Source organism: Buteo buteo, unplaced genomic scaffold (genome assembly GCF_964188355.1).
Source record: "Buteo buteo unplaced genomic scaffold, bButBut1.hap1.1 HAP1_SCAFFOLD_58, whole genome shotgun sequence".
Lineage (NCBI taxonomy): Eukaryota > Metazoa > Chordata > Aves > Accipitriformes > Accipitridae > Buteo > Buteo buteo.
Window position 1 is genome coordinate 438,491 of NW_027439224.1, and position 11,080 is coordinate 449,570.

The window sequence follows — 11,080 nt, forward strand, 5'->3', positions numbered from 1 at the left end:
CCAGCTCCGCTTCCCAGCCCTTCTGTGCTCTATGGCAGCATGCCAGCCTTGAGCAAGTATTGAACAGGACCTGAGTATTCAGTATCTTTTGGTTTCAGCTCATCTATAAAATGATGACAAAAAGCAGACTTTTTGTTGGGGGGAATTTTCAGCTGGATCAGGCCTATAACGTAGTACTGCAAAAAAGCCAAGCAACCAGAGGGGGGGGGGGGACGGGACATGACAACCCAACAAAAAAAAAAACCAACAAAAAAACCCCAAACACCACACCAACCCAGCCACTATGTATTCAGTAAGAGTACTACATCTATATGCCATCGCTTCTGAGAGGAGTGCAGGCAGAGGAGATCATCATCCGTGTTGGGCTGCAGGTTTCTCTCTGTTCTGAGCACCTCACCACATGCAACGTGTGCATGAAAAGGCGTGGTGTGAAATGGAAAACCCTGCATAACAACATAGTGGCTTGGTTGATACAGCTTAACAATTGGCCATGAAAACAAACAAACAAAAAGACAGGACTGTACTTGAGAAATACCTGTTTGCCAACTTAATTCTTATCATACAGTCAGATCAGTCAACTGCAAACACAGTTACAGATATCTGTAATAAAATATTAATAGCTCTTGTATACTGCTTCCACAAGGTAATGTAGTGAAAAATGAATGTTGCTAACACACTTCCACATTTTCTCTTCTGTTACGGCTGAAAGCTTACACTGGAGAAAGCCAGTTTACTGCAGCATTATTCCTTTTTTCTTCCAGGAGGTATTTTTCCTTTAAACCTTAGAGAATAATTAAAATTCCTCACACAGGACAATGGTAAATAAGATTAGGGCATGCATTTCAAATGTAGCATACTAATGGCATTTTTGGACCTCATAATAAATCATCTCTATTCTCTGCAAGCAGTAGAGAAAATGGATAAAATATCTGAAATATACATCCCAATATATGAGTCCCATAACTTCACTCTTATCTTTCCATGTCTCTGACTTGCCCAGACATCTTGGCATTGTAGACAGAATATTAGCTTTTTTTATACATCACACAACAACCCAATAATCTCATTAACTGCAAATACTGTAGGAATGCAGCAGCCTGCTGATACCCACAAAACCATTTCAGCTTTTGCCAGGGCCAGTTGTCAGCAATAAGCAGCCAAACATACATTGCTCTATCTGATTCACTTTATCATTTCATTTTACAGCTTCTGTTTAGCACTGAGCTGATAGAAGAGAAATGTTTTAACATTCAATATGAGGACTGCTTATGTCAATACACTGAAGCTGCTTTGGTTTTGTACCTAACCTTTGGATGATCTCATCTCTTCCATAGGTTTCTGACATTTATGTTTGTTCTGAGTAGCTGCAGTTTACCCTACTGCAAACAGTAGGATCATGACTGGATATTTCCCTTATCTGATAGGTTTTCTCTCAGCTTGCTTTTCTTTTTCCTTCCATATAACATCAGCAGAAACCATTGCAGTGTTTTCCACCTCCCCTGGGCTATATCACACTGTATCTATTGAGACAACTACAAACCTTGTTTCCTGGTTTGGGGCAAATCCATTTCTCCTGATTCAACTTTGAGTTCAGGTAAATCTCAGCCCTCTGTTAAACCCTGGGAGGGTGAAATGGCCATGTGTATGCTATGCCTGATAAACCCTGTCCTAGTTTGCAAGAAATCCTGCTGGTTTTGCACATTAGACATTTCTTAATATTTCTTTCCTCTAGGAAATCATTTTGGCTAAACAAGGATAACAAATTAGTTTGTCTTCTAGTTTTCACAACTAGTAGAAATGAAAAGAGGAATAAAAGATTAAGGAATATGGAGTGTGGGTGCTTTTATTTTCAGGAAATTGCATAGATAAAAGAGAATTTTTTTCTTCCAACAGACATTCTCCAAATCCCCTTTAAGTTCAATTTTCTGCTGTACTTCCCAGATAAGCATTCAGTACTTCTTGGTTTTAGCTCATGCAATCAATATAAATCAGAAAATTGTTACCCTCTGAATGCTAACTAACACATTTTCTCTTTTCTCTTCAATAACTTCAGGCTAGAGCAGGTACTCCTCACGCGGGTTGCTGTTTGCGGTCTTCAAAGATGAAATCTTTATCATGGACTTTTGTTACTTTACAATCTTTACTATTGACTTTCAAGTTCCTGTGACAATGGAAAGGCTGTCACTTTGAGGCCAGCCTTCAAAAAACTTCAGCTTATTTACAGCAGCATGAGCTGAGCGTGCCAGCTGACTCGTGCCTTATTCCTGTGTCTGTGGGAAGGCTCCTTTTCTGCACCAGATGCACCACCAGCATCACACCAGCCATCACAGCCTGAGGGCAAGCGCAGACCCCCATGGGGTTGGCATTAGTGCTCGCTCAGCTCCCTAAACCTACTGCCAAGTAGGCAGCTGGAAGCTGTGAAGTTTAGTCAGAAATTTTGATGGAAAATGCCAAAAAGATAACTAAAAGCTGCCGAGGCTTTTCTTACATCAAGGACTCAGAAGTTCCACTTACAGAAAGCTTAGAAGTGAGATCAGCAATTCAGGGAGCTGGAGAATTTGATTATATGATAGCTCAGTTATTGTGATTGTAATGGCAACTCCACCTGAGGCTACAACCACTTCCCAGGTCAACTCAGCTGTTCAGGATGTATCTGGTCTGGAGGATCTTGTTTAGAAATAGCTGTTAACTCTTTTGGGGAAGATTTCCACGGCAAGCCAGCAAAATCAGTGATACAACAATATTAACAAATCTCACTCACACAAAAATCCAGTTAAATGGAGAAATAAATGCACACTCATTTCCCAAAGTACAGCACACGTGAAGTCCTCCCCTAATGGATGAGCACCAAAGTGGGTGCCTGAATCATTCCAATGACTTTCTAGCAGAAAGTATCATTGTATGCAGGACTTGGTCACCATTTTCAGTTCAGCACTTGGAAAAAAGCAGTAACCTGCTTTGAAGGGGAGTCAATCCATTAATTAATAATGGGAGACAAATTAAAATACGGTAGCATTAAAACAGTATGAGAAGGAAGGTGTGACTGAGGTACTGTTCACCTAGACACAGGCAGCTCCCACACAAGCACAGAATTACAAACAGGCTAAGGTGACAGCCACACAAGTACACCCTTACCCCACTGCCCAGGGCACTGCACCTCTGGGGGTGTCCCCACAACACTGTGCCTCCAGTGGTGCTCACAAGCTATTTCAGATTCAGCAAACCCCATACACTCCTCCTGCAGCAATTCAGCATTTTTTTGGACCCCAAAACGACTTGACATTACTCTTGAAGCTATCCAGCTCTCCAGAAGCTCTTAAAAAACAGACACTCCACAAGCACAAAAACCCCTCCAGATTTCCTCAGTCAGCCACAACTTTTCCAGTTTGTGACACAGCCTTACTCATCGTCTAGCTACAGCACGTTTTTACAGCTACAATCCATTTAGCTACAAAATATGGGTCCAAGCCACTTCCAGATTTTTCCCCCCAGAGGAAAACCTTCTCATTTAACCCACTTCTCAGCTTATCCTTCCGACAACATAGCCACACTGCTTATCAGAAGGAGCAGAAAAGACAGGAATGAAGAAAACAGACAGAAATAACTCTTTTTCTTCCAGAAATTTCAAATGCTATCATTCTCTTATTGCTAGGCATCCTGCTCACCTCCTCCTCCATGCAAGTGTGAGCACCAGCAAGGGTACAGGTCTCAGAGGTATTGCACATAGTGCTGCTTTATAGCTGTCGTTTCTGATTAAAAGCTGCAGGTGTACTCCACTCGAGCGAGGCTGGATCTCTCTCCGGGACTGCCGTCAGTCCGCATAAGGCCCCTACATAAAACAAAAAGAAAAAAAAAAATGAAACGCTGCAGCTCTTTGTGTTCATCTGGCTCAGCAATGAACATCTAAATATAAAATGTTTATTGTCACTTAAGGTGAGCTCTGTGTCCCAAGCCAACGAGTTGGCATCCTGCAAAGCCAGGCATATATTTGCAATTGTTGCCATCCAATAGTTTGCATTGTTATGAACTAGATTTAATGGTTACACTCTGTATCTATTACCCATTTAAATTACTCTTCCAGCATGTGAATATTAAACACTGGAAAAGGCAGATGAATGCCTGTACAAAACTACAGTAAGAAAAGAAAGATTCTAACAAAATGTTTAATAGAAACAAGTGGCACCCTGACTCCAGTGATGTTTCACTCCTCTCTGCTGAGCCCAGAACTGGATGACATTGTTCCAAACTTGTTAGCGTAGAATCATAGAATAGTTTGGCTTAGAAGGGGCCTTCAAATGTCATCTAGTCCAACCCGCCCCCCCCCCGCAATGAGCACAGGCATCTTCAACTAGGTCAGGTTGCTCAGAGCCCTGTCCAACCTGACCTTGAAGTTTCCAGGGATGGGGCATCTACCACCTCTCTGGGCAACCTGTGCCAGTGTTTCACTACTCTCACTGTAAAAAATTTCTTCCTTATATCTAGTCTGAATCTACCCTTTTTTAGTGTAAAACCATTACCCCTTGTCCTATTGCAACACTCTCTACTATAAAGTCTGTCCCCAGTATGCCAGTAAAGAAAACATTTCCATCCTTACTATTGTCCTGTTTGAGTCTTGATTTATGAGATCTAAATTTTACACATGAAAGCATTCTTAAGAAAATCATACAAATTAGTCCCTCTGACCTAAATGGCAATAGGAAAATAAATAAATAAATAAAAAAAAATCACATCACCAAGCTGCTTTTGATAACTTTTTTCCCCACAAAAACTTTCCTGCAGACCAGGTGTTCTTCCATGTTTATTTTCAAATCTTTCTTCCGTCTTTCAAACTTAAGGGGAAGAGATTCAACATTTTTGAGCATGATTCCAAGTGCCACGAAGAATTATTGCACTGGGGAGAAAGGAGGACTTTCCACTCAAATTTTATTTTCTTAATTTGGTTTTTTGTTGGTTTTTTTTTTAAATCTCATGCCCAGGACATGGACATCTTTCCATAGACTATTTCTAAAGCTGAGTGCTTGGAAAAGTCCTGTCATCAGGACACTGCAGCGGTGTTCAGATCATTCTGCACTGGAGAGTCCAACATCACCAAAAACTTCCTGAGAAATTTTGAAGGAAAAAAAAAAAAATCTCTATTTTGAAGGAAAAAAAAAAAATCTCTATTTTGAAGGAAAAAAAAAAATCTCTATTTTGAAGGAAAAAAAAAATCTCTATTTTGAAGGAGAGAAAAAAATCTCTATTTTGAAGGAGAGAAAAAAATCTCTATTTTGAAGGAGAGAAAAAATCTCTATTTTGAAGGAAAAAAAATCTCTATTTTGAAGGAAAAAAAATCTCTATTTTGAAGGGAAAAAAAATCTCTATTTTGAAGGAAAAAAAATCTCTATTTTGAAGGAAAAAAATCTCTATTTTGAAGGGAAAAAAAATCTCTATTTTGAAGGAAAAAAAAAATCTCTATTTTGATTTTAAAAGACACCATTGTCAGGAACAATTATCCCTCATTTTTCTCATTCTCTTCTTTTGCTATAGCTTCTGGGAGGGAGCTATCCAGCTGTCATTTCCTCCTTAGCATGACACTGCATTTCTTTGTTGCAGCCAGCTCTAGGAAGTCATTTGGACAGTTAGTGTCCAGCCTGTAGAGGACAAGTCCAAGTCTCCCCACCAAGTGACACTGTAAGGACATCATGCTGCCATGGTCCATCCTCACCATGCAAGGAAGAAAAACAAGCCAAAAACGTTTTACTAGTTCGGGTTCCCCTGAAGACAGGGAAGGGGGCCAAGATTGTGCAAAGTTAATCGTGCCAGGGTGCGTGTACGAGGGGTCCCCGTACACGAGGGTATGACAGTCCCTTGGTACAAGACCTGGGCACAAATGTCCTTCATAGCACTGGGGTGGGAGGGAACAGTCATCATTCAAGCACATCCCTGCGTGGATCCTTTGGACTGTACCCCTGATCCCTCCTATGTACCTGAACTGCTCGTCTGGATTTCTACAGCAGCTGTTGACACCCTTCCTTGGCCTCCTCCCAGCAGAGCTTCCCTGCTCCTGCAGGGCTGGCTGGCAGAAAGGGCCACAGGACCTCCTGCCATCTTCCAAAGCAACAATCCCCGTAAAATGTAATGGATCCCAGAGGTGTTCAGTGGCAGCAGGAAGAAGCAAACAAAAAAACAAAACAAAAAACCCCAAGAACTTTCTAGCATGAACAACTGAAAAAAGATCCTTTGAATCACCAGATCTTCTCTGCTGCCCATAGTCAGTTCTCCTAAACTCCCCTAAAAAAAAAACACAAACCACAAACCAAACCAAAAGAAAGAGAAAAAAAAAAAACCCCACAAACCACAAAACCAAAACAAAAAAACCCCAGTGAACAAAGATCCTCACATTCAGCCTCCAGTGAATAAGGGCAGGGAATGAATTATGGGATAGCAGATCCTTCACAGACCAAGCCTGCCTGGTCTCTGCTCTCATTTTATTGCGCAGCATCTGCCTGCTGCTCCTGGCCCAGCAGTAGCCACTGCCACGACGCTACCTGTCATCGGAGAAGGGTGGCAGCTTCTCATAGGGCTTAGAGGCACAGTCTGACACATCATGAAAGTCATTCCCTTTCTTAGTCACTAATTGAAGTTGGTATTGCAATTTTCCTCTCTGACCTTTGGATTCTTGCAGCACGGGCATTACTGTAAAAATCTCCCAGCATTGTAGTCTGACCATTACAGGCTCTTATTTCCCATAACCTGCTCCCAGTGCAGCCCACTGACAATCCTCCCAATGCGGCAAACGCCAGAAACATCTGTGGTAGCAGATTCCCCCCAAGTTAAGGGAGAAGCTGGAGAGTGGATCAGCCTGGTTTGGTGAGAGCCCCTGCTAAATATTGCTAAATGCTTCTCTTCCCTGTCCCTCTGCTCCTGCCCTTGTGGGTGCTGTGGTCCCAAGAAATCTTCAGACAAGGGGTTTCACAAACCCTGGCCCTGGCTACAGCCCAGTCCCAGGGAGCTGCAGGAACACCCCAGATAAATGTGTGTGTGTGTGCACACACCATCCTCAGGCACTGGGACCACCGAGGTCCCCAAACACTGTGGTCCTCCCTCGCAGGTGCTGGGTAAAAGGGTGTTTTAAGGTGATTCCAACCAGTCTTGCACGAAGGAAACAGCCTGGAAAACAGCCTAAACATTTATGTAAACACCATGGAGAAGGGGTGCATGGGTATATACAGAGAGATTTTAATCTTCAGCTTTTCCAAAAGAAATAAGCACCGAAAACAAACAAAACCCACCCCAATTAGATGAGGGGTAAGCTTTCAACACCTCTGATTTGACCACACCACCTAAAAATAACCGACAACCATCACACCCTAGTGATCATCATAAAAAAAATTGTATTGAAGGCCTCCCCAGTACTAAGTTCCAATCAGATAGTTCAGAAACTCAGATTAAAAATAGACAGAACTCCACTTTTTGTTCTGAAACAAGTGCAATCATTTAAACTACTGTTAATAATATGTCATTGCCAGGTAGTTGCCCTCACAAGATATCTGACACCTAATCTATTACCATCTGCTTATATTCAACTAAAAATGAGATGCAACAGCATTTAAAGCTATACAGAGCTCTTTCAGCTGGATAAAAAAGCATGAACACATTTTCTTCACTCCTCTCAGTCTGGCTCATACCTCAAGGTCTGCATAGGTTGCAGAGGGTGATTTTTAAATTCCTACAGTCTTCTCAGAGTTTAAGCTTTAAGTTAACACGAAAAGATAGATTTGAGCTTCCAACACTGCAAGATACCGCTGTAATATGGCATCAACAGTCATGCCATTTTAATCAACAATGTTCCTATTCAGTGAAGCACATTTCTGATCTTCAGCCAAATCATGCAAGAGAAAATTGCATTCATACTCCCTGGTACTGCTGCTTCTCAGTAATCCATTACTGCATTGAAGCAGGTCAAAAAACCTGTCTCAAAGACACTTCTGCTATCAGATCTTCAGAGGAGGGGCAGAAGGGGCAAAAAGCAGCACATCTCCAGCCCACAGTCCCACCAGGGCTCCTTTACTCACAACTAGGGACACTCATGGACCTCAGCAAAAATGGGACAGTGGTGAAACACACTCCCAGAAGGCAAGCCTTCTTGCCTCCCCCGAAAAATGAAGCCAGACCTGCCTAAAGCTGAAAACAAGGCTGTAGAAAACATTATTCTCTGCAAACCGCAGAGAGCCGTGCTCTGCAGAGGGAAAGCTCCCATCTAGCTGCCTGCACAGGCACGTACCTGGGACAGAGAGCAGAAATCACAATTTGGCATCTCAGACAGGGACACAAGAACCCCCTTCCCTGCCTGCTACTGATATTCAGCACGATACCGAGATGATGAAGAGTCAGGCAATGTCCGAGATTCTGATTCATCTCTGATAATCAGAAAGTAGCTTTACCTGCACCCTGGGACCAGCAAGCAGCCAGCTCCTTCAGCACCTAGACATTTTGTTGGCAGTGAAAAGCTTCATAATCTTAAGCCTTTACTTCCAATTCAAATACTTCATTTACAAACAGCAAATAATATTTAAGTGCTGTTAGTACTGGGCAGATAAACATCTAGTATCTTTGGAAGAGAGGCAATCCACAATCTGAAGGAAATGCAGCATGGCTTCTTCTGCCTTTTTATTTATTTTATACTTAATGCATTATTATCATCCTACAATATGTGTACTATTTTGGTTCAGTAATTAGGTTTCTTCTCACAGTTGCATCCAGGAAGACAATCTCTTCTGGAAGTTGTCTTTTCTGTCGGTGAATAATTAAAGGAGTATTTTTGGCAGGACATTTTTCTCTCTTCCATCATCTTGGGTTTTGGTTTGGTTTGGTTCTTTTATGCCTAAGCTCTTGTTTCCAGCTTTTGTATCCACCTGTGTTTGCACTGTGCTTAGTCAACACCAAAGCCCAGACATCACATATTTGCAGTCTTGGCAAGTTTTATGAGTCCTGACAACTGTGTAGCTGAATTTCTCACTAATCTTTCAGCAGGACCATAACCCTCAGAACCTCTAAAAGAACTTTTACCCCTAAATTCTTGTGTGCCATGCGCCCATCGACTGAATAGCACTCCACAAAGCACTGTTAAATCTTTCAATTTCCAGGAAGTACATGCAAATTTTATGCCACATTTGAGAAAAGAAAATCAGCTCAGTAGTAGAGACAAAACAGAGAATTGGTCAGATGACAGGAGTGATTTAAGGTTACAGCAGATCACTAACTGCACTCAAGTCAAAATCTCAATGAAAGCAAAGATAAATCTCTTTTTGGACTTATTAGCAAGTGTGTCACCAAAACAAGAGTTCTCAAACCAAATCCCTAAACCTCAAAAGTGTTTTGGGAAAATGTATTTTTCCCCCCCCTCTCAATGTTGCTTCTTTACTTACAGTTGTGTCTCATTTTTTTAGCTTTCCCCTCTACCACAGGATCACAGCCCTAAGAGATGCCAATACCCTGACACAGATTTCCCCAAGAGCTTTGGCATTAGCACCAAATGCCACAATGCCGGTAAAGTCATGAGAGTCAGCAGAACCGATAAGCAGTGGAGATCCCTTAAATTACCTTTTCCTGGCACCCTGAACTGCCTTTCCACACAGAGAATGAACTGGGGCGACAGCTGGGGTCGACAGGTGGCGACTATTCCTGCAACTCCATCCCGACTCTTGCTTGATTTCTGCCTTTGGCTTCCCGAGGGCAGGCAGATGTTCGGCCACTGCCAGGGAAGCAGAGCTTCCTCACGCGTAATGGTGACCTGGGAAGAGAAGCACCACAACCCTCAATGCCCACCCTTCATCCTTGTCTCCCTGAGCGACGGACCTCCCCTCCCACGGCATTCCTGCGAGCAGTCCTGTCCCATTCCCTGCCCGCTGCAGACCACCCACCTGCAATTAGCAAGGGCGGGCACCAAATGAACTCCTCCTGGAGCCTTGCACAAGTGCTTCCACTTCAAGAAGCACAAGAAGAAGCGGGAGGGCAAGACGGGTTCCCGCCGAGCCCCCCTCGTCCAAATGCCTGCCGCTGGAGAACGCCCAGCTCAGCCGCTTGCCCTGCGCCTGGCACACTCAGCTCCCAGGACTGCCGGAGCCCTCGGCACTGCAGGTGCCTAGAGGAAACTCCTGGCCCCAGGAGAAGGCCCCACCTTCTTCTCCCATGGGTCAGCACAGCTGGGGAGGGCTGCCAGTCTCCTCCCTTCAGGCGGTGCTGCCTCGGAGGATCGCTCCCCTCGGCTGCCACTGTGCCCTGCTTTGGGGCCCGCCCTTCCCTGAGGCGATGTTTCCTCCGATTGGCTGCATGAGATCGCTCCTCCCATCCAGTGATGGGTCAGGCGGCTCATCAGTCATCTCTGCTTTGCTCTTGCCAGCTGTGATTGGTGGAGCGGGCATGCCCCGCCTCCAACCAACACCCCCCCCCCCACACACACCCGGCAGGGAGCCCGGCTTTTTCCCCTCTTGCCACCTCTCCTGCAGGCCTCGAAGCTTGACTGGTGGGTTACCTATCGATCACATGCCTTGCCCCCGCCTCCTCAAATGCGATTGGCTGTCCTGGGCCCACTGACTCCCCAGGGACTGCTGGGTGGAGGTTGCCAGGCAACGAACTCCACCTTTAGGGCTGAGAGCCTCAGCATGGAGCTGTGGGCCCTGAGGAAAGGCTGGGGGTCATCAAAGGCGGGTTTGGACCCGAAAACCGAGGATTTCGGCCCGAAACAGGAGGCTCTGGGCACTACAAAGGATAGGCGCGATGCTACAGCTGACGCTGGGGACCCTGCGAAGGAGGGGAACCTCTTGGTTCCTCTGCCCTTTGCCCCAGGGTGCCGTGTATGGGGCAGGACTCTGGACTCGGGGAGAGGGAAGCTTCCCCTGGGTCACGGGCAAGGCTGTGCCAGCCCAGAGCACGCAGGAGGTTGCCACCTCTGAAGACCAGGACGAAGGAAGACTGGCCAGCTTGGCCCTTGCCGGTGCCCCCGCCACAGCAGGAGCCCCCCTCAGCCTGCTGTTCAACCCAGAAAGGGGCTCCGTTCCCGCTTACATCCTCACCTTTACCAAGGAACACCTTTAGGAAG